General features: G+C 41.0%; 1 protein-coding gene across 3 annotated transcripts in view; it reads right to left on the bottom strand.

Moving 5' to 3' along the window:
- The window catches only part of PHF20 (PHD finger protein 20), a 151034-nt gene that overhangs the window by 102818 nt on the left and 22275 nt on the right, over positions 1 to 25941 (bottom strand). The window lies entirely within an intron of this gene.

Here is a 25941-nt window from a genome sequence, read left to right on the forward strand (position 1 = left end):
GGACCACCTTATCAGAGCCTCCCAGCTGAGGTGCCACAAATGGATTATAAGTGAACAATGACATGAAAAAGGCTGAGATACACTGATCAAGATGACCACCATAAAACCAAGCACTACTAAAGAATTTTAGTGTGTGTTTGCAACTAACATGATATTATATGATCACTCTCAAAAGGTAGTTACAGTGGCTTTAAAATATGTCTGCAAATTTGACACTTCTTCCTTCAAAGGGAGGAGCTTAATTATCCTCCCCTTGAATGTGGCCTCATTTCTAAGAAATAGAATTTGGTGGAAGTGATGGTGTGGGACTTCAAGGATGGGTTATAAAAAGCACTGCTGCAGGGCCGGCCCCGTGGCTTGGTGGTTAAGTGAGCGTGCTCCACTGCTGGCGACCCGGGTTCGGATCCCGGGCTCGCACCGACGCGCTGCTTCTCCGGCCATGCTGAGGCCGCGTCCCACATACAGCAACTAGAAGGATGTGCAGCTATGACACACAACTATCTACTGGGGCTTTGGGGGGAAAAAATAAATAAATAAAATCTTTAAAAAAAAAAAAAAAGCACTGCTGCAATTCTACTTCTGCGTAAACACCCAAAAGAACTGAAAGCAGGGACTCAAACAGATATCTCTACACCAATATTCACAGCAGCATTATCCACAACAGCCAAAAAGTCGAAGCAATCCAAGTGTCCATTGACCCATGAATGGATAAACAAAATGTGGTATATCCATACAATGGAATATTACTCAGCATTAAAAAGGAATGAAATTCTTTTTTTTTTTTTTGTGAGGAAGATCAGCCCTGAGCTAACATCTATTGCCAATCCTCCTCCTTTTTTTTTTTCCCCAAAGCCCCAGTAGATAGTTGTATGTCATAGTTGCACATCCTTCTAGTTGCTGTATGTGGTATGCAGCCTCAGCATGGCCGGAGAAGCGGTGCATCAGTGCGCGCCCGGGATCTGAACCCGGGCCGCCAGCAGCGGAGCGCACGTACTTAACCACTAAGCCACAGGGCCGGCCCAGGAATGAAATTCTGATACATGCTACAACATAGATGAACCTTGAAAACATTATACTAAGTGAAATAAGTCAGTCACAAAAGGACAAATGCTGTGTGATTCCAGTCACATGAGATACCCAGAGTAGTCAAATTCAGAGACAGAAAGTAGGACAGGGGTAGTTTACTAGGGGCTAGGGGGAAGGGAGAATGGGGAGTTACTGTTTAATGGGTACAGAGTTTCAGTTTGGGAAGGTGAAAAAGTTCTACAGATGGATGGTGGTCATGGTTGCACAAAAATATGAATATACCTCATGTCACTGAACTATACACTTAAAAATGGTTAAAATGGTAAACTTGATGTTATGTATATTTTAACACACATTCACACTCACTCACTCACACACACACAGCACTGCTGCTTCATGGATTCCCGTTCTGGGGGAAGCTAGGTACTATGTCGTGAGAACATTCTAGGTGCCCTATGGAAAGGTCCACATGGCAAGGAACTGAGGTCTCCTGCCAGCAACCAGTACCAACTTGCCAGTAGCATGCGGGAGCCACCTTGGGCTATAACCCCATGAGACCTCGAGCCAGAATCCTCCAGTTACGCTGCTCCTGAATTCCTGAGCCACAGACACTGAATAATAAATGTTTAGTGTTGTTTTAGGCCACTAAATTTTGAGAAAATTTGTTACACAGCAATAAATAACATAGTAGCATTTTGCTCCAATGCTACTAAAAGTGGGATCCATAGATAATATAGAGGTTGAAGGCGCCAGTCATCATCTTTTTGCGTTTGAGAAACATTGCTCTAAGCTACCAGATAAGCCATCCTACCCTAGGGCTCCACCAAGGACAGAACTGTGGGAGAGTAAAGCTCACACCAAATGAGAGTGAATAACTCCACGTGCATGTCCAGAAAGACAGATAACACTCAGGTCTAACACTGGGATACAATTTTGGCTTGTCCATAGTATATCACCTCAAGTCCCAGGATGGCTTGCTGCTCAGAGTCTTGGTTGCTTCTGAGCAAAATTAAACTGCCCAATACCGCACACTGTGCACATGCTTAAATTAGAGCAGCCAGACAATGCTTGGCAGGAACCTGTTTGGTCCCCCCATACACACACCAGAAATACAAACTGAGGAAACGTTACAGAAAAAAAAAAAAAAAAAAAAGAGGAACCAGAAAGGATAACAATTTCCCTCTGACTTCCCACTCCAATCGGTCAGCGTTTGCTCACATGGCTATTAAGACCCAATATGTGAGGGGCCACCCCAGCGGTGTAGTGGTTAAGTTCGCGCACTCCGCTTTGGCAGCCCAGGGTTCGCAGGTTCGAATCCCGGGAACAGATCTATGCATCACCCATCAACCCATCCTGTGGCGGCATCCCACATACAAAATAAAGGAAGATGAGCACAGATGTTAGCTAGAGCCGATCTTCCTCACCAAAAAATAAATAAATAAATAAATAAATAACCAATGTGTGTAGCTCACTCTAGGTGTTATAAACTGCCTTGACATAAGGTATCTCATCGGATCTCTACCACAATCCCATGAGGACGTGAAGATTTGTTATTATCACTGTACCCGTTTTACATTCATGGAAATGCAAGCTCAAAGAGAGTGACTAGAGAGGTGTAACCAAGGTCAGCATCCAAATCTTCTGAGTCTAAGCCCAGTGAAGAACCTTCTACTCTTAATTTGACTTCACATGTAAATATCCTCATACTGATTCACATCCACAGAGGTGTCTCTTGTCTTAGCCATCTAATAGTCTACCTGGTGGCTAGCCCAGAATTTGCCTAAACTTTCTCCCAGGGGTTGGGCATTCACGCTGCTTCCAGATTCTTCCCTATTATATAAATAGCCTTTCTGCAAACATACAGCACTCATTTACTTCAAGAATCACAGCGTGCCTCTATTCCTGGCTCAGGGCACACACCCGAAGCAAAAGACGTCTATGCACAAAAGTAACATTCTAAGCCATCCCCAGCCTTTGCTGGAGAGAAGAGAGGGATGCAAGTTGTATTTAGTGAAAAACAAAGGGCTGACTATTAAGCTGCAGAAAAACTGCTGTTTTGGATGCCTTAACTCTTTCCCTACCCATTTAGCACTTCCATTAACCAACACGTGACAGTCTAACTCAGGAAATGTCTTGAATTCATCTCTCTCCTCAATCCCGATCTTTTCTCACCAGCAACAATTAAACAGTCAGTACGTCCAGATGACTCCTATACCCCTCTATCAGTACCTGCAAAGATAGTGATACAGAGACACTCTGTAAATATTTGGTGACTGAATGAACACCACTACTTTTTTGTTACTAAGAGGGATCTGACCATGTCTCTCTCCTACCTAAAATCTCCCTTTTTAGCCCCATCTCCCACCACTCCTGATCTGTTCCCTCTCCAGATTCTCAGAACACACCATGCTCTCTGAGCTCTCAATACTTTTGTCACGCTGTTCCTTCTGCCTGCTCTCACCCTCACTCTCATCCTGGAGATCTTATCCTTTAATCACACTGCCTTGCATATACTCTCAACTCCCTGGCCCTCTCTGCCTTCATCATACCTGCCTGGATAAACTCCAACCCTAAGTAAATCCGATTCTCCACATTCTCCTCTCCTGCACCATGGCAGCTGAATATGGATGAAGAATACACTCAACATGCTGATGGGTCTTCACTTTAAATGCATGACCACAAACAGTGGTTTCCTTAGGGGTAGAGGGGGCTGCGTGACTGCGTGAAGGAAAAAAGGCCTTCTGAGGTGCCTAAAATGTCTATATCTTGACCTGCGTGGTGATTACACAGGTGTATACATGCATAAAAGTTCATAAGCTACACACTTAAGATCTGTGCACTGTAATGTAAATTACACCTCAATAAAAAGGGTTTTTTAAATAAAATTTTAAGAAGAGTAGCACCTTTGCTCTCTTCTTAATTCAATGTCTTACAACTGTAAACTGCCATGAAAATTAATATCAAAAAAGTTTTTAAAAAAATCCAGGGCCTAACATTGGTAGGAGGACTGAGTGGTAGGTCTAGTCTGAGGAGAAGGCCCAGTCCAGATGGATGCAGGAGACCAGTTAGGTGGCTACTGCCGGGGTCCAGAAGACTCATGATGGGGGCTGAGGCCAGGGCAGTAGGGTGGAGGTGGCAACTAGGTCAGAGTCAGAATAGATTCAGCAGGTGGATCTGACAGGATTAGCTGACAAACTAGATGATGGGGTGGAAGGGAGAAGCCAAGGAGGCTCCAAAGGTGCTCTAAAGGATCTGGCCTGCTGAGTTCTGTGATATCTGAATTTTCATTTTTTTAAAACAAATACATATCACAACTGTAATGAGAAAAAACAATATAGATATTATCTTTTACTCAAAAAATAATAATAATAGGGGCCAGCCCCATGGCATAGTGGTTAAGTTCGGCGTGCTCTGCTTTGGTGGCCCGGGCTCGTGGGTGTGGGTCCCGGGTGTGGATCTATACACACTCTTCAACGGCCATGCTGTGGTGGCATCCCATATACAAAATAGAGGAAGACTGGCACAGATGTTAGGTCAGGGTGAATCTTCCTCAAGCAAAAAGAGGAAGATTGGCAACAGATCTTAGCTCAGGGCCAATCCCCCTCAACAATAACAAAAAATAATAATAATAATAATCCAGAGCCTAGAAGCAATGACCCCTTAGCAGCAAGGAACACACCTAGCATCCAGATCTTGATGTCTAATACCATTTGCCAAAAAAAGGAACCAAGGCTCCTTGGAGAAATGGCTGACTCTAAAACTGGGGCAGAAAATATACAAGATGAACCTGGAATATTTTGTAGTGCCAGAAATAAGCAAATGTTAAACACACACACACACACACACACACACACACAAAATGATGATGAGAGTTTGTCAAAAGGACAGAAGAGCCAACTGAAAGAGTTCCCCATGGAACAACAGGAGCAATAAAATAAAGTAGTATTGGGATTATAACCCAAAGTCTAAAATAATTATCTGAGTCCATACTGATATAAATAAAAGATCATCAAAAACAAGGAAAATCTAGAAATTGACACAGCCAAAAGTAGCCTAAAGAGACATGACTACTAAATGTAATGTTGTATCCTGGAAAAGAAAAAGGACATAAGGGGAAAATTAAGGAAATATGAATAAAGCATGGACTTTAGTTAATAATAATATACCATTATTGGTTCATTAATTTTAACAAATGTACCTTAGATTTCTATCTTACTAATGTACAATGTTAACAGTAGACGACACTGAGTGCGTCATACATGGGAACTCTCTACATTACCTTTGGAATTTTTCTGTAAATCTAAAACTATTCTACGGGGCCTGCTCTGTGGCATAGTGGTTAAGTTCAGCGGCCTGGGATTCACAGGTTCGGCTCGTGGACATGGACCTACACATCACTTATCAAGCCATGCTGTGGCAGGCATCCCACATATAAAAAGTAGAGGCAAGGGGCCGCCCCGTGGCTTAGCAGTTAAGTGCGCATGCTCTGCTACTGGCGGCCCGGGTTCCGATCCTGGGCGCACACCGAAGCACCGCTTGTCAGGCCATGTCGAGGCGGCGTCCCACATACAGCAACTAGAAGGATGTGCAACTACGACATACAACTATCTACTGGGGCTGTGGGGAGAAAAAGGGAAAAAAAGGAGGAGGGTTGGCAATAGATGTTAGCTCACAGCCGGTCTTCCTCAGCAAAAAAAAAAAGAGGAGGATTGGCATGGATGTTAGCTCAGGGCTGATCTTCCTCACCAAAAAAAAAAAAAAAAAAAAGTAGAGGAAGATGGGCACACATGTTAGCCCAGGGCCAATCTTCCTCAGCAAAAAGAGGAGGACTGGCAACAGATGTTAGCTCAGGGCTAATCTTCCTCATCAAAAAAAATAAAACTATTCTAAAATAAAAAGTTTATTGAAAAAATTCTATGACCACCAACCTCCAGTGAGACCTCAGTGGCACCTGATAGCACCAGCAATCCTACCATACTTCTCACATCCAATCCTTCTTCATTCTCCTGAGTAATATTTCACACCTTATCTTCATATCTTAGCTTAAATCCAAGCCCCCCTCCTCCTGATCCTCAGTCTCAGCTAAGGATTTTACTTTTTATTTCACTTAAAAAATAAAATCAGGGGCCAGCCCCGTGTCGTAGCGGTTAAGTACGCGCGCTCCACTGCTAGCGGCCCGGGTTCGGATCCCAGGCGCACACTGAGGCACTGCTTGTCAGGCCATGCTGTGGCGGCGTCCCACATAAAGAGGAGGAAGATCGGCACGGATGTTAGCTCAGCGCCACTCTTCCTCAGCAAAAAGAGAAGGATTGGCATGGATGTTAGCTCAGGGCTGATCTTCCTCACAAAAAAAAAAAAAATCAATCTAAAAAAGAATTCCCATTACTGGCAGGAAAGTAAAATGGTGCAACTGCTGTGGAAAACAATTTGGCAGTTCCTCAAAAGGTTAAACACGTTAATTACCATATGACCCAGCAATTCCACTCTTAGGTACATACCCAAGCAATAGGAAAACATATGTCTACACACAAACTTGTATACAATGTTCATAGCAGCATCATTCATGATAGCCAAAAAGTGAAAACAATATACATACTCATCTACTGATGAATGCATAACAAAATATGGTATAAGGGAATATCACTCATCCATAAAAAAGAATGCTGATGTTGATATATGCTATAACACAGATAAGTCTTGACAACATTTCATTAAGATGAAAAAGCTAGTCACAAAGGAACAACTATTGTATGATTCTGTTTCTACAAAATCTCCAGAACAGGCAAATCTACAGAGACAAAGTAGATTAATGGTTGCCTAGGGCTGGGGAGGGCTGAGGGGAAAAGGAGAGTGACTGCTAATGTATATGGGGTTTCTTTTGAGGATGATGAAAATGTTCTGGAATTAGACAGTGATGGTTGTACAACTTTGTGAATATACTAAAACCCACTTATCTGTATGCTTTAAAAGAGTGAATTTTACGGTATGTAAATTATATCTCCATTAAAAAAACAATAACAAAAAACGAAGGAAAAAAAAGAATCCAACCAAGTGCTGGCAAAAGTACAGAACAACTGGAACTCTCATTCATTGCTAGTGGAAATGCAAAATGGAATAGCCACACTGGAAAACAGTCTGGCAGTTTCTCATACACTTAACATATGACCCAGCAATCACACTTCTTAGTATTTACCCAAGAGAAGTGAAAACCTTTGTTCTCACAAAACCTGTATGCAAATATTTATTCATATTTACCAAAAACTGGAAACAATTCATGTCTTTGTTTTTGTTTTTTTCAAGTGTTTGCCATTGGGTTTTCGTTTGGCTGGTTGTGTGTATAATTCATGTCTTTGAACAGGTAAACGGATAAAGTGTGGTACATCCATACAATGGACTTCTACTCAGCAATATACTACTGATTCATGCAAAAACATGGATGAATCTTAAAATGCATTATGATAAGTGAAAGAAGCCAAACTCAAATGTCTATATACTGTATGATTTATATTTATATGTCATTTATATGACATTCTGGAAAATGTAAAACTATATGGACAGAGGACAGATCACTAGGTGACAAGGGCTGGAGGTGGCAAGAGGGTTGACTACAAAGGGACACAAGGAAATTTTGTGGGGTGATCAAAGTGCTCTATATTTTTATTGCAGTGGTGCTTACGTGATTGTATGAGTTAGGCATGCCTCACAGAACTGTACTCTGAAAACAGCGAATTTTATACCTCAATTAAAAAAAAAAAAAAAACAGAAAACACATGCTCCCATCACCAACTCTACCAGTTGACCTTCATCTGTACCTCTATACACTGTCTCCCCCTTCCCCTTATAATAAATGAACTATCTGCTCCTTTCAACGGTCAGTCCCTCTACTTGTACACCACATCACAGTCTCTCCTCTCTCATTTTCCTTGAACACATGACAATCAGGCTTTTGTCTCCACCACTCCAATAAAACTCGTCAAAGTCATCTATAATCCTGATGTGACCAAATCAACCGTCACTCAATCCTCATCTTACTTGACCCACCAGCATCACTAGATTGAGGTTATTACTCCCTCCTCCTTGAAACACTTTTTGCACTTGGCCTCTGGACACCCTCCTCATGGATTTCCTCCTGCCTCAACAGTCACTTCTTCTCAGTCTCTTGCTAGCTCCCCTTCACCTGCTAACATCTAGGCACCTGAAGGCTCCAACAGCTTAGTCCTCCCTCTTTATTTATACTGACTCCCTAGATCAGCACTGTCCAATAGAACCTTCTTGATGGAAACTTTCTATATCTCTGCTCTCCAATATGGTAGCCACTAGCCATACATGGCTACTGAGCACTGAGAATGTGGCTAGTGTGACTGAGGTACTGAATTTTTTATTTTATTTAAATAGCCACATGTGGCTAGTGGCTACTTTTTTGCACAGTGCAGCCCTAAATGAACTCATCCAGTCTCCTAGCCTTAAATCCTATATACTTCAAAAGACATCTGATAAAGAACTGTTATCCAGGGCCGGCCCCGTGGCTTAACAATTAAGTGCTCGCGCTCCGCTGCTGGTGGCCCGGGTTCGGATCCCTGGTGTGCACGGACGCACTGCTTCTCCGGCCATGCTGAGGCCATGCTGAGGCCGCGTCCCACATACAGCAACTAGAAGGATGTGCAACTGTGACATACAACTATCTACTGGGGCTTTGGGGGAAAAATAAATAAATAAAATTATAAAAAAAAAAAAAAAAAAAGAACTGTTATCCGAAATATATAAGAACTCTTAAAACTCAACAATACGAAAATGAACAACCAATTAAAAAAATGGGCAAAAGACCTTAACAGACACCTCACCAAAGAAAATATACAGATGGTAAATAAGCATATCAAAAGATGTTCAATATCATATTTCAGTAGGGAATTACAAATTAAAACAACAATGAGATACCACTACACACCTATTAGAATAGCCAAAATCCAAAACACTGACAATGCCAAATGCTGGTGAGCATGTGGAGCAACAGGAACTCTCATTTATTGCTGATGGGAATGCAAAATGGTACAGCCATCTTGGAAGACAGTCTGGTGGTTTCTTACAGAGCTAACGTCCTCTTATCATACACTCCAGTGATCAACAGCACTCTTTAGTGTTTACCAAAATGAGCTGAAAATTTATGTCCACACAAAAACCCACACACGATGTTTATAGCAGTTTTATTCATAACTGCCAAAACTTGGAAGCAACCAAGATGTCCTCCAGTAGGTGAATGGATAAATAAAGTGTGGTACATCCAGACAATGGAATATTACTTAGCATTTAAAAAGGAAAGAGCTATCAGGGGCCGGCCCAGTGGTGCAAGTGGTTAAGTGCACACGCTCCACTTCCCCGGCCCAGGGTTCGCGGGTTCAGATCCCAGGCGCACACTGACACACCGCTTGTCACGCCATGCTGTAGTGGCATCCTATACAAAGTAGAGGAAGATGGGCATGGATGTCAGCCCAGGGCCAGTCTTCCTCGGCAAAAAAAAGAGGAGGATCAGCATCAGATGTTAGCTCAGGGCTGATCTTCCTCAAAAAAAATAATAAAATAACAAAAAAATTAAAAAAGAAAAAGAAAAGAGCTATCAAGCCATTAAAAGACATGAAGGAACTTGAAATGAATGCATATTACTAAATGAAAGAAGCCACTCTGAAAAGGCTACATACTGTGTCTATGTCCAACTACAAGACATTATGGAAAAGGCCATACTATGGAAACAGTAAAAAGATCAGTGGTTGCCAGGAGTTAGAGAAGAGGGAGGGATGAATAGGCAAAGCAAAGAGGATTTTTAGGACAGTGAAACTACTCTGTATATTATAATAGTGGATATATATCATTATACATTTGCCAAAACCCATAAAATGTACAACACCAAAAGTAATCCCTAATGTAAACAATGGAGTGATAATGATGTGTCAATGTAAGTTCACCGATTATAACAAATGTACCACCCTGGTGCAGGATACTGATAGTGGAGGAGCCTATGCGCACGTGTAGGGGTAGGGTGTATATGGTAACTCTGCACTTTCTGCTCAATTTTGTAGTGAACCTAAAACTGCTAGTCTTTTTTTTTTTTTTAATCCCATATATTCCCTGCCAACTCCCAAATTTCTATCTCTAACCCAGAGCTCACGCCTAAACACTTGACTCAGTTATTCAACAATCTACTCAACATCTACCCTTCGTCATCTCAAAGGAATCCCATATTTAACATGTTCAAAACCAAATTGTTGATCTTCCCCATTTCGGCAAACAGTAATTCTACTAGTACTTAGACCAAAAGCCTGTGGAGCCATCCTTCATTCTTCTGTCTCTCACAACATCATCAGCAAATCTGTCAGCTGTACCTTCGAAAAATACCCAGAATCTGATCGCTTCTCATCATCTCTACCACAGCTTTTTAGTTCAAGCAACTATCACTTTTAATCTGGACTACTACAAAAGACTCCTTACTGTTCTCCCTGTTTCTGCCCATGCCTGCCTACAGCATATTCTACACACAATAACCACAGCCACTTCTAATAACTGAAATCAGATAATGTCACTTCCCTGTTTAAAACATTTAGAAGAAAGTCCAAACCCCCGATTATGGCCAATCTGGCTCCTGCTGACGTATCTGGACTCATCTCCTACTTCTGGCCCCTCACTCTTTACTCTCCTTCTATTGCTTCAACATGTCGCATGCCTCTACTTCAGGGCTTGTGCCTTGGCTGTCTCTGCCTGGAACCCTCTTCCCCTGGATATCCACCTGGCTCACTTACTTCGGATCTCTACTCAAACAACTCCTTGTCAGACAGACTTTCCCTGAGTACCCTATATAAAAAAGCACCCCTCATACACACACAGTGTCACTCTCTGTCCATTTACTGACACTTCTTCCTCTTCCTAGCATTTATCACTACCTAACATTACATGTATTGGTCTATTTGTCTATGGTCTATCTACCTCCACTGGAGTGTCAGCTCCGAAAGACTGGGAAGTACGTCTGTCCTAATCATCACAATACCGCCAGCATCTGGCACAGAATAAATGACTTGGCATCAAGGCATCTTTGTGAAGCCTTCTGAAATTCCCATATGAAATCAACTGTTCTCTCCCAGGGGTTTGTACATGAACGCTGTACAGAGGAAATATCACCTCACGATATACAGTAGTCCTCCCTTACCCATGTTTTCACTTTCCATGGTTTCAGTTACCAGCGGTCAATCGTGATCCGGAAGCAGATGATCCTCCTTCTGACATATTGTCAGAAGGTCAATAGTAACCTAATGCTAAGTCACAATGCCTATGTCATTCACCTCACTTCATCTCATCATGTAGGCATTTTATCATTTCACATCATCACAAGAAGAAGAGTGAATACAGTACAATAAGATATTTTGAGAGAGAGAGAGCTCATTCACATAACTTTTATTACAGTATATTGTTTTAATTGTTCTATTTTATTATTAGTTATTGTTGTTAATCTGTTACTGTGCCTAATTTATAAATTAAACTTTATCATGATGTATGATATGTATCATACATCCATACATGTATGAATGTATAGGAAAAAACATAGCATATATAGAGTTCAGTACTATCTGCAGTTTCAGGCATCCACTGGGAGTCTTGGAACATATCCCCGGCGAATAAGGGGGGACTACTGTAAATAATTTCAGGGACTTGACTCTCTAACCTAGGTACAGGTCACAGCATGGGGATCAAAACCATATCTTGTCATGCTCAAAAGCCAGACTACCTGGATGCAAATCCCAAATCCACCACTTACTAGTTGTGCAACTTTGGGCAACTTAGTTAACTGCTCTGTGCTTGTTTCCTCATGTATAAAATGGGAATAATAAAAGTACCCACCTCATAGTGTTGTGAGGATTAAACGGGGTATAATATGTAAAGCCTTTAGACTTGTGCCTGACACAAGAATAAATCACTCAGTAAATGTGAGCTATTAGCAAAGACATAAGCATGAGACTATATGATTAACAATCGTTGGCCAGCAATGCTAAAAGCCACAGCCGCATACACCACTGGCCTCTGAACTTCTTGAGGAACCTATGTGATTTTTCCTCATTCTATAGTGCCCAGCATAATTCCTGACTCACAGCAGACATTCAATACATGTATGTGGAAAACTCAAAAATGAAAGATTACTTAAAAAAAAGGTGGTACAAGAAGTGAACAGGCATGAACCAGGAACTCAGACTTGATCAGTAAAAATAATCCCAATGAAAAATAGAAAAGAAAGAGAGCTAAGGACATCATGAAACTCAGATTTTAAAAACTTTTGTACAGGGCTTGCCCGGTGGCATAGTAGTTAAGTTCATGTGCTCCACTTCGGTGACCCGGGGTTCACAGGTTTAGATCCCGGGCTCAGACCCACGCACCACTCATCAAGCCATGCTGTGGCGGCATCCCATATACAAAATAGAGGAAGATGGGCACAGATGCTAGCTCAGAGCTAATCTTCCTCAGCAAAAAGAGGAGGATTGACAATGGATGTTAGCTCAGAGCCAGTCTTCCTCACAAAAAAATAAATAAATCAAAAATAAAAATAAAAACCTTTGTACAAGAAATGGAAGGAGCCCATGATTAACTTAAATGGAAACAAAGTAATGGAAACATGCCAAGGAGAAGCATCAGGCAGAAGGAGCTTTTTTCACTGTGTTGAGAGCAAGAACAGGGAAGGCTAGGCCTACTGTTTAGGGCAGATGGTGCGCTCTCGACAGATGACAGGAAGAAGGCGGCAGAACAAGCAGCTTCCATTCTATCCAACAAGCATCATTACTAGTAAACTGAAGCCTCTCATATGTTAGATAGTCAGTTCATCTACACAACCCTGAATGAAGAAGGAGGTAAAAAGGGTAGATAGGATTACTCCATCTTTTTTTTTTTTTTTTTTTACTATTTTTTTTTTTATTGCAGTAACATTGGTTTATAACATTGCAAAAATTTCAGGTGTACATCATTGTACTTCTATTTCTGCATGGACTACATCATGTTCACCACCAAAATACTAATTACAACCCATCACCACACACATGTACCGAATTATCCCTTTCACCCTCCACCCTCCCCCCTTCCCCTCTGGTAACCACCAATCCAATCTCTGTCCCTATGTGTTTGTTTATTGTTGTTATTATCTACTACTTAATGAAGGAAATCATACGGTATTTGACCTTCTCCCTCTGACTTATTTCACTTTGCATTATACCCTCAATGTCCATCCATGTTGTCACAAATGGCTGGATTTCGTCGTTTCTTATGGCTGAGTAGTATTCCATTGTGTATATATACCACAGCTTCTTTATCCATTCGTCCCTTGATGGGCACTTAGGTTGCTTCCAAGTCTTGGCTATCGTGAATAAGGCTGCAATGAACACAGGGGTGCATGTACCTTTGCAAATTGGTGTTTTCAAGTTCTTTGGATAAATACCCAACAGTGGAATAGCTGGATCATATGGTAGTTCTATCGTTGATTTTTGAGGAATCTCCATACTGTTTTCCATAGTGGCTGCACCAGTTTGCACTCCCACCAGCAGTGTATGAGAGTTCCCTTCTCTCCACATCCTCTCCAACACATGTTGTTTCCTGTCTTGTTAATTATAGCCATTCTGACAGGCGTGAGGTGATATCTCATTGTAGTTTTGATTTGCATTTCCCTGATAGTTAGTGATTTTGAACATCTTTTCATGTGTCTGTTGGCCATCTGTATATCTTCTTTGGAGAAATGTCTGTTCAGGTCTTTTGCCCATTTTTTAATTGGGTTGGTAGTTTTTTTGTTGTTGAGATGCATGAGTTCTTTATATATTTTGGAGATTAGATTACTCCATCTATAGAGTAGGAAATGGATATGTGGCAAGTTCACCCCAAAGTGGTAGGTCCAAACTTAGAACATAGATTCTTATCAGTATTCCATAGTCTGCCTGGTGTAATAAACTGCTTTGAGAACTAACAATCTCCATGGAAAATCTAAATCTATATTTTACAAACTCCCCTCTCTAAAAAAATTAAAATCCTTATTCCATGATTTCTTTGGGATCAAGTAATTTAAGAAAAGCTGGCTTGGGGCCGGCCCCGTGGCTTAGTGGTTAAGTGCGCACACTATGCTACTGGCGGCCCGGGTTCGGATCCCAGGCATGCACTGACGCACCGCTTCCCCGGCCATGCTGAGACCGCGTCCCACATACAGCAACTAGAAGGATGTGCAACTATGACATACAACTATCTACTGGGGCTTTGGGGAAAAAAAAAGGAGGATTGGCAATAGATGTTAGCTCAGAGCCGGTCTTCCTCAGCAAAAAGAGGAGGATTAGCACGGATGTTAGCTCAGGGCTGACTTCCTCACAAAAAAAAAAGAAGCTGGCTTGGATAATTTACAAATCAATTCTGGTAAGGTATACAGAACTCTGTCGTCAAACAGAACTGAGTAAGTCTCATGGGCCGGCCTCGTGGCTTAGCGGTTAGGTGCGTGCGCTCCGCTACTGGCGGCCTCAGTTCGGATCCTGGGCGCGCACCAACACACCGCTTCTCCGGCCACGCTGAGGCCGCGTCCCACATACAGCAACTAGAAGGATGTGCAGCTATGACATACAACTGTCTACTGGGGCTTTGGGGGAAAATAAAAGAACTAAGTCTCAGATTCATCAGTGATTAATTTGTGACTTTCGGGAAGTCATTTTACCTCTGAGCTTCAGTTGCAAATGAGCTTGCTATGGGGATTAAATGAGATAGCTCATGTAAAGCAATTAGCATAGTTCCTGACACAGCAAATCTCTGATAAATCTTAAGCTGTCACTGCTATTATTGTTAGTTTACCAGAAGTATAACATATGCAGTATACAAAGATGAGAGAAAAGCCAGACTTCTGTATAAACAACACAGACAAATAAATCAAAGATATAGACCTATTATAAATATGAAAGCACCAATCCAGAAAGACCCTACTCACCCACTCTGGGTCACATTTGTGTCTCCATACACTTCTACTGCCACATGGGTTTTGAAAAATACTTTAACCCTTTTCATGCCTTTTTTTTTTTTTTTTTTGCAACCAGCAGCAAATCCAGAAAATATGGAAGAGCACCCAGAAAAATATCAGCAGAGAAAGAAATCACCTGGGAGGCAGGGCCAGCCTTTGGAGTCAGGTCAACAAAGGTTCAAATCCCAGCTCTACCACTCACCAGCTCTGAAACTTGGGACAAAGGACTTTCACCTCTGTGAGCCTCAGTTTCTTCCCTCATTTATAAAACTGAAACAATAAACAACCTCATAGCTTGTTAAGATTTAACAGAGAAGCTGCATATGGAGAGCCTAGCACAGAGTCAGTCCTTTACATAACTGCTATCTAATTCTGCAATATAAAAAAACATTTTCTCTCAGACTTAAGATGTAAGCAATCAAAACCATCTAGGAAAATGTTTTCCTACAATCATTTGGAACTCGGTCCACAAATATTTTGAGTAACTATTATATGCCAGGTATAATTTTGAGGTACTGGAGATTTATCAGTGAACAAAATAGATAGCCCACCTGTGGCTGCCTTGAAATTGCACCTATCACATCCTTATCAAGTGGCTAGCAAGTGACCCCAGCTGCAGCTGCAGTGGCTTTAAACCCATCACAACCTCTGTGCCCCACCCCACACTCCTCTAGGGCTGCTCCCAGCCAATGACTGAGTGAGCGGGGATACTAAGACAAGACTCTTCCTGGGAGACAAGACTCTTTTGACAGCAGCTTTGGCTTGAGGACTCCCCATCTCCTTTGCCAAAACTTTCTGAGAACCGCACTGCAGTCCAAGACTTCCTATCTTCCTTCTCTCCTCTACAAGGGTCAGACTTGCAAGGCAGTCTGATAGCAATCCCAGCCTCTTCGCCTCACTACCCATTTCCCCACTTCCCATTTCTAACACCCTAGCCCTCACTGAGCTTGCATTCTAATGAGGGAGACAGATAAACAAGTAAACAAAATAATCAAATCAAATAATTACAGACTAGCAAAGGTGTAGCATGAGAGAATTCTTTGAGATGTTCTATATCCTTTTAGTGGTGATACTTACAAGAATCTATACATGTGTTAAATTTTACTGCATGTATACTAAAAAATAATTTAAAATGTAGAAATAAAATCATACTGTAAGAGTATTAAAGAACTCACATTATTTAAATTTGGAATCTTATTTAATTTATAACTTTTTTTTTTGGTGAGGAAGATTAGCCCTGTGCTAACATCTGTGCCCATCTTCCTCTACTTTATATGGGACACCGCCACAAGCATGGCTTGGCAAGCAGCACACCAGTCAGCACCTGGGATCCGAACCTGCGAACCCCAGGCCACCAAAGTGGAGCGCGTGCACTTAACCGCTATACCACCGGGCTGGCCCCCATACAACATATTTTATTTATTTATTTATTGTATTTATTTTTTGTGTGTGTGAGGAAGATCAGCCTTGAGCTAACATCCATGCTAATCCTCCTCTTTTTGCTGAGGAAAACTGGCTCTGAGCTAACATCTATTGCCAATCCTCCTCCTTTTTTTTCCCCCCCAAAGCCCCAGTAGATAGTTGTGCGTCATAGCTGCACATCCTTCTAGTTGCTGTATGTGGGACACGGCCTCAGCATGGCTGGAGAAGCGGTGCCTCGGTGCGCGCCGGGGATCTGAACCCGGGCCGCCAGTAGCGGAGCGCGCACACTTAACCACTAAGCCACTGGGCCGGCCCATACAACATATTTTAAATGTCAAAATAATCTTAAACTTCACTCAGTAGATCTGTTAGTAGTAATACCGGTATTGTCACTTTGAAACTATTTTGTATATGATGTAGAATAAGGCAAATAGGTTAATATACTAGCTCGATTAGGAACAAAGATTTTCAATATAAAAGAAAAGGCAAAAACAAAAATATAAATTACAAAATGTTAAATTTAAATTAAAAATTCCAAAATGAACTCATAATTTTTCAAAAAATTTATTTCTTAGCTCCATCCACTGATAAAGCCTAAAAGTAATGACATTCTAGCAGCAATAAACACACCCTGTGCCCAGGGCTTAATTTCTAAATACCACTTCCAACTAAAAGGAACCAGCCCTCCTTGGAGAAATGGCAGACTCCAGGATCTGGAGCAGGACATGTGCAAGATAAATCTGGGGCTTCTGATAGTGCCAGAAAACAAGAAAATGCTCAAAGACTAATAGGAGTGTGTCAAAAGAACAAAGGAGCCAGTTTAAAGGGCCTCCCACTGGCCAAATTTGGAATAATTTTAGCACCAAAGAGAATAATGAATGCGACTACAACACCACACTGAAAACTTTGAGACCTTAGTGATCCGTAAAAAGGAAAAAAGACCAAACAAAAGCTCTTCTTACAGAAGAACATCAGCCTAATAAAAAACAGACGGGGGGCCAGCCCCGTGGCTTAGTAGTTAAGTGTGCGGGCTCCACTACTGGCGGCCCGGGGTTCGGATCCCGGGTGCGCACCAAGGCACCGCTTCTCCGGCCATGCTGAGGCCGCGTCCCACATACAGCAACTAGAAGGATGTGCAACTGTGACATACAACTATCTGCTGGGGCTTTGGGGAAAAAAAGGAGGTGGATTGGCAACAGATGTTAGCTCAGAGCCGGTCTTCCTCAGCAAAAAGAGGGGGATTAGCATGAATGTTAGCTCAGGGCTGACCTTCCTCACAAAAAAAAAAAAAAAACACACGGAAGGACAGAGGTAGAAAATCACTATTCTTCCACTTCCAGTGTAATAACTGACTCAGGCAGGATTATCAATGGATGCTGAAATTATTTAGGTAAATGGTATGGGGGGTAACATGATATTGATACATACCAAAGTATCCCCACAAATTATTTAGTACTTTCACAGAGAAAAATATCCCTTTAAAATATTGAGAGACGGCAGTCACTATCTTACCCAAGTGATACATGGAACAGTGAGATGATCTAGCGTTATGTATCTCCATGTGATGCAATATTAAACACATAGCATTACCAGTGAAACATTCTGCAAAAAAAATGTTTCATCTGAAGTCTAGCCCTAACTTCCAGTTTACAGGAAATATAAGAGAATGCAAGAATCAAGTTAAACTCACCCATGAACCATTAGAAAACAATGTGACCAACCCAGAATGTGGAAACAACTGCTCAGAACTCTTAAAAATAAATAAATAATGCCATGAAGGGGGAAAGAGTGGGGAGAGGAGAAGGATTATTGTAGAATAAAAGCAACTAAAGAGACATAAAAACAAAAACGTAATGTGTGAACCTTGATTGAATCTTGGCTTCGCCAAAAGACATTCTTGAGACAACAGGAAAATCTGAATATGGTCTAGATGTTAGATATTATGGAATTGTTGATTACAATAAGAATATAAATTATATTACAATAAGTATATAAAGCAGATTGGGTAAATACATTAATTAGTGATATAGGTGGAAGGCATAGTGCTCATCACACTATTCTCTCAACTTTTCATTATGTTTGAAAATTTTCATAATAAAAAGCTGAAACTGGGCCGGCCCTGTGGCTTGGTGGTTAAGTGCGCGCGCTGCGATGCTGGTGGCCCGGGTTCGGATCCCGGGTGCGCATCAAGGCACCGCTTCTCCGTTCATCCTGAGGCCGAGTCCCACATACAGCAACTAGAAGGATGTGCAGCTACGACATACAACTATCCACTGGGGCTTTGGGGGGAAAAAATAAAATAAATAAAATCTTTAAAAAAAAAAAAAAAAAAAAAGCTGAAACTCATTTACTTTAGGATCCCAAAAATAAGAACAAATAATCCAAGGATTCAGAGGTGAAAAGTCAAAAGGGTCGGGGCCAGCCCCACGGCCTAGTGGTCAAGTTCGGCGCACTCCACTTCACCGGCCTGGGTTTGCAGGTTCAGATCCCAGGTGTGGACCTACACCACTGGTCAGCCATGCTGTGGCAGCAACCCACATATAAAGTAGAGGAAGACTAGCACAGATGTTAGCTCAGGGCTAATTTTCCTCAAGCAAAAAAAGAGGAGGATTGGCAATAGACGTTAGCTATCTTCTTCAACCAAAAAAAAAAAAAAAAAGTCAAAAGGAAATAAGCGATGAAAACCTGGACCCTAACCCCCACAATCACATCTTATCTCAATGGACTGAAAACATACACACAATATGTGGTTCCACACTGCAGAAGTACTACTTATTGTAATGTATTACTAACTGTAATGTAATGTATTACTTATTGTAATCACTTATCAGGGAGAAAACACAATCACTTTCAATCTAAGGATAATGAAACAAATCCTCCATTATTTTTGTCAAAAGCATTCAAAGTCAAAGATCTAACCAAACAATTAAATGTCCAGTCCTCTATGTGAGGAATTCAGGCAAACATTATCAGAATATGTTTTTCAGTGTCTTTTTAAATTTAGGAGTCAGAAACATTAAACACTCTGGAGAATTCTGGCTATTTGAGAGGCTATGAACTCAATCTATCTGGGTTCAAACCCAGGTCCTACCTCTGTGTGACCCTGGGCAAATGACTTCATCTCTCTGGGTCTCCTTTTTCTTACCGGTAAAATGAGGAGAATAATAGCAATCATACCTCATGGGACTATTAATTGGTTATTAAACAAGATGATCCATGAAGTACATGACAACCAGCATGGATAACCAACAAATGTTAGTTACTATTAATTTTCTGGCCCAAGGATTCTCTTTTAAATGTTAATTTTAGACTTTTGGTCCCAAAATTCTTACAAGCTGGCCATAATGTTTTCATTTTTACAGTAGACATGATTAAGAAGAAAATTAACAGCTGTATTTTCCTAGTAACATGGCATACAAAATGCTTCCGAAAGAATGATCTTATCTAGATAATCTACATAATCCAGTTATAATTTCCCATTTTGCCTACACGGAAACTGAGGCTGGGAGAGGTAAGGTAACTTGACCAAGTAAACTCAGCTAGTAATTAGAGCAGAGACTCTAACCCAGAACTCTTCACTCTATAAGCATTTGTCAGTATACCAGATAATGGTTTACAAACATTTGTGGAGGGCTGGCCCCGTGGCTTAGTGGTTAAGTGCGTGCGCTCTGCTGCTGGCGGCCCGGGTTCGGATCCCGGGCGCGCGCCGACGCGCCGCTTCTCTGGCCATGCTGAGGCCGCGTCCCACATACAGCGACTGGAAGAATGTGCAGCTATGACATGCAACTATCTACTGGGGCTTTGGGGGGAAAAAAATAAATAAATAAAATCTTAAAAAAAAAAAAAAAAAACATTTGTGGAAGGGCCAGCCCAGTGGCACAAGCGGTTAAGCACGCGCGCTCCACTGCGGCAGCCCAGGGTTCACTGGTTCGGATCCCGGGTGCGCACCGACACACCGCTGGTCAAGCCATGCTGTGGCGGCGTCCCATATAAAGTGGAGGAAGATGGGCATGGATATTAGCCCTGGGCCAGTCTTCCACAGCAAAAAAAGAGGAAGATTGGCAGATGTTAGCACAGGGCTGATCATCCTCACAAAAAAAAAAAAAATTTGTGGAAATACTTACAACCTGAAGTTCACAGGCTGGGCTGTTGATTTGCTATATTTCCATTTGGAAAGGCATTCAAGGCAGCAAACTTATCTGAAGGTGACTCAAGGACACTGGATTTCTCTGTGTAGTCACCTGCACCCAAAGGGACCTAGCCATCCAACTTTTAGAAATGATCCTATGGCACTGACACCTCCCCCTAAAAAAAACTCTGCTCTTGCCCAAATGTTCACTGCAGCTTTAATCACGGCTCCAGCCTCACCTATGAAAAGCCTTTCCTTATCCCCAGGCAGAGCAGAGCTCATCCGTCCCTGGGCTGCTCCCTTAGCCCCATACACATTCCTCTAGGATCAGACCACTCCAGCCACCAACTGGTCCCTCTGTCCCTGGGACAAGAAAAAAAGTCAAAAAGCTGGCAGGGCAGCATTGTGTTCACTGCCTGACATAAAATTTGCTAAACTAACACATTAGTAAATGAGTAAATAAATACAGAAAATTGGAAGCAAAAAGTTCTACAAGGTAGAATAACGATCTGAAATATAGTAGTTTATCCACTTAAGAGAATAGACAGATGGTATAACTACACTATGCTATCACAGTAACTGAGAAAACTAAAAGTATATAAAAATCTTATGTATACCCTGACCATAACTATCTTATATATAAACAATTACACAAAAGACTACCTTGTTAGGTTAGTGGAATTACAAGTTAACTTTTTCCTATTTTATTTATTATTTACTATATAACAAATGTTATATTGCTAGGATACTTGAAAAAATATAATAAGCATAAACAAAATCAAGATAATTGACTCAAGAAAGAAAATATTAGCAGAACAATAACTATTAAAATATCTGACTTGGGAGTCTAAAATTCGTTTTTACAAAAAGGAGTATAGGCAAGCTTTAGCAAAGCTTCAAGAAACTTTCAAAGAATAAACAAAAAAACTACTTCATTTTCTAAGACTAGTATAACAATAGACTGAAACTAGACAAAGATATTACAAGAGATCAAAACCAAAAATACTAGTGAACATGGATATCAAAATTGCAAGCAAATAATTGGCAAACTGAATCCCGTAATTTATTTATTATATACATGACCTAATAGGTTTTATCCAGGAATGCAAGCAAGAATTGTTCAACATTAGAAAATCTACTAACGTCGGGGCCAGCCTGGTGGTGCAAGCGGTTAACTGCGCGTGCTCCACTGCGGCGGCCCAGGGTTCGTCAGTTTGGACCCGGGCGCGCACCGACGCACTGCTTGGCAAGCCATGCTGTGGCGGCGTCCCATATAAAGTGGAGGAAGATGGGCACGGGTGTTAGCCCAGGGACAGTCTTCCTCACCAAAAAAAAGAGAATTGGCAGATGGTAGCACAGGGCTGATCTCCTCACAAAAAAAAAAAAGAAAAGAAAAGAAAATCTACTAATGTAATGTCACATACCACGCTAAGAGATTAAAAGAAAAAAAATACACATGATTGATTAATTAGATGCCCAGAAAGCATTAGATAACATTCAACATTCATTCAGGCTTAAAAAAAAAAAAACTTCCAGACAAGGAATAGGACAGGAACTTCCTTAATCTGATTAAACAATCTACCACGCTCCTACACTAAACATTGTACAGTACTTAATGGTGAAACTTCACATGTGTTCCTGTTAAAATCAAACAACAAGACATGGAAGGCCACTATCACCAATACCATTGTTAACATCATGCTAGCGTGGTCCTGGTCACTGAAAAGAGGAGACAGAGGGAGAAAAGGAAAGAAAAAGGGAGGAAGGAAGGAAAAGAAATGAGAGGCATAAGGATTGGAAAGGAAGAGGCAAAACACTTGTTTGCAGACTTTTGACAGTCTATGTAGAAAATCCAAAAGAACCGTTAGAACAAATAGGAAAACGCAGCAAAGTTTCTGGATACAAGATCAGCATACAAAATTCAACAGCGATAAACCCTCACGTAGTCACCACTCATGGCCACTTTTGCTTCCTCCATCCTCTTACCCATTTCTCCCTTCATATTATCTTTGAAGTAAATCCCAAACAACATATCATTTTATTTATAAATATGTCAATATATAATCTCTAAAAAATAAGGACTCTTTAAAACATAACTACAATACCGTTTCCACACCTAAAAAGTTAATGATTCTTTAATATCATTAACCAATGTTCAAATTTCCAACAATTTCATAAACGTTGTAATTTTTTTTTTTTTGGTGAGGAAGATTGGCCCTAAGCTAACATCTGTTGACAATCTTCCTCTTACTGTTGAGCAAGATTAGCCCTGAGCTAATGTCTGTGCCCATCTTACTCTATTTTTTTTGTATATAGGACACCGCCACAGCATGGCTTGATGACCAGTGTGTAGGTGTGCGCCTGGGATCCAAACCCATGAACCCTGGGCTGCCGAAGCAGAGCGTGCGACTTAACCACTACACCACCAGGCCAACCCCCATAAATTTTTTTTAGCAATTTGTTTTTGAACTATGATCTCAGTAAAGTCCACACATTGAACTTGGTTAACAAAAAAAAACTCAACAGCATTCCCATACACCACCAATAACCAAAGAAAAAACGTAATATGAAAAGACCCATTCAGGGGCTGGCCCTGTGGCCTAGTGAATAAGTTTGGCATGCTCTGCTTCAGCAGCCTTGGGTTCAGTTCCCAGGCACAGAACCACACCACTTGTCTGTCAGTAGCCATGCTGTGGCAGCTCACATAGAAGAACTAGAAGGACTTACAACTAGAATATACAACTATGTACTGGGGCTTTTGGTAGGAAAAAGAAAAAAGACAAGCTACAGACTAGTAGAAGATTTCCCTTTTTTTTTTTTGGTGAGGAAGATTGTCCCTAAGCTAACATCTGTGCCGATCTTCCTCGATTTTGCATGTGGGACACCACTACACCATGGCCTGATGTGCAGTGAGTAGATCCGTGCCCAGGATGCAAACCACAGGCCGCTGAAGCAGAGAGCACAAACTTAACCACTACGCCACCAGGCCAGCTCCTAGTAGAAGATTTCTATAACACAAACTAACAAAGAATTGGAATCCATAATATATTATTAAAACATTTATAAATCACTAAGACAAGACAAATAATCCAATAGGAAAATAGTCAAGAGCAAGTCACAGAACACACATATTAAAAGATACTCAACCTCAGCAGAAATAAGGGCAACACAGAATAAAACAATAATGTTTCATAACCAATAGATTGGCAAAACCAGAAAGTCTGTCAAAGGCAAGGGTTGGTAAGGATGTGGAAAAACAGGAAATTTTATGTACTACTCATGGGAGTGTAATTTAGTAGAACCATTTTAGAGAGCGACTTGGCAATTTCTAGTAAAACTGAAAACATGTATATCAGTTTACTCAATAAATTCACTGGAGTAGGGCTTGGCAAACTACAGTTCATGACCCATCAGTAGATGATAAAATAAAATTAATGCTTCTTGATCAGTATTTTTGTATATTAAGGAAACACACATAACACAGAAGAAAACATGAGAGTGTAATGCATGTATTAAGGTTAAGGACTGTTCCATAAAAGTTTTGCTTCAGTTAAATTTACATGTGTATTTGGTCAGGACCACACTGGATTTAAAATATATTTCTTACTGTAGGTTGTGGTCAAAAAAGTTTGAAAGCCACGGCCCAAGAAATATTCTTGCACATGTGCAGGAAGAGACATTTACAGAGATGTTCACAGTAGCACTATGTATAAAGTGAAAAACTGGAATCTAAATGTCCTTCAGTAGGGACTGGATAAACAAAATATGGTATATTCATAGAATGGAACTCTATACAGAAGTTAGGATGAATATCTTATATAGCAATATGGGTAAATCACAAAAACATGAGATACAGAAAAGAAACAAGCAATATGATACTACTTATATAAATTTTTTAAAACACCCAAAATGATTCTAACTATTATTTATGGATACATATATACAGTAAAAATGTAAAAACATGGACAGAAAGGATACAACCAATTTCAGGATGCTTGTTGCCTCTATGGAAGAGGGAGGGGAATTGAATTGGGAAGGGTATAAAATATACTTCCATTATATCAGAAATGTTTTATGTCTTTTATTTTGAAAAATATAAATAAAACAAACATGCTAATATTATTAACTCTGAGTGATAAGTACACAGATTATTTTATGGGTAGCTGTACTTTTTTACTTTTTCTGCATTTTAATTTTTTTTCCAAATTTAAAAAGAATTCCTAGCCTTGATTAAGCTGCCTTAAAAAAAACTGAGAGGGGCCGGCCCCGTGGCGTAGCAGTTAAATGCACGCGCTCCGCTACGGTTCGGATCCCGGCATGCACCGATACACTGCTTGTCAGGCCATGCTGTGGTGGTGTCCCATATAAAGTAGAGGAAGATAAGCACAGATGTTACCCCAGGCTCAGTCCTCCTCAGCAAAAAGAGGAGGATTGGCATGGATGTTAGCTCAGGGCTGATCTTCCTCACCAAAAAAAAAAAAAAACTGAGAGAAACCAAAAAAGGAAATAATTACAGATAACACAAACAGCCTAAAAACAACTACGTGTTCAAAGCTAATTCTAACATCAAACCTTCCAACCCCAAAAGGCAGCAGAGATATTTTCTGCCCCAGCCATTTCCCTGCTTCTCTTCCCCTGTCTTCTCATCCTATATCCCAGGAACTGGTCAGCCTGTCTATTTTGAGATAACCCCCCAAAAGGGCTACACTCTTCCTTGTAAAAGTTCAGAAAGATTTCAGTTCTGAAGCCCCCACCTTCACCTTGAGCATTAACAAATAACCAAATTCTGGGATGACCTCAAGAACAATCTCCATTTTACAGTTTATAAGGCCTTGTCCTGCATATTCTATTATTTGATTCTCAGAAAAACTCTCTGAGGTCGATATTACTAGTATCCACATTTACAGATGAAGCTGATGCTCAAAGTGGCTAATTAACAGCCACAGGTCACAAGTCAACAACTAAGTTGGGAGTACAACCCCTTACCTTCTGAATTTAATGATGACTAAATTTCAACCACACAACAACACACCCAGAGAACAGGAGGTATTGTTCACAACTCATGAGCTGTTCCGATCTAACTCTTTTTCTTCCTTCTTCCATCCCTGATGTTTCCCTCCTCTCTTCTTCCAGAGAGGCAGCCAAGAGCAAGAGAGCTGCCACTATTAACTCTTCCCTTCCCTGCAGCCACTCGTGCTTCTTTCTCCCATAACTCCTTCAGATGAACAGGCAGAAAGAGAAGCCAAGTACGAACAAGGGGCCACAGGATGGTCCCCTTGACATGGGGATCCCTGCACCAAAGAGAAAAGACATTCCCATGGCTCTAGACTTAAGTCTCCTTCCAAGAGTCAGGGAGCAG

Source organism: Ceratotherium simum, chromosome 21 (assembly GCF_057802395.1).
Source record: "Ceratotherium simum simum isolate JZ-2026a chromosome 21, ASM5780239v1, whole genome shotgun sequence".
Classification (NCBI taxonomy): Eukaryota; Metazoa; Chordata; class Mammalia; order Perissodactyla; family Rhinocerotidae; genus Ceratotherium; species Ceratotherium simum.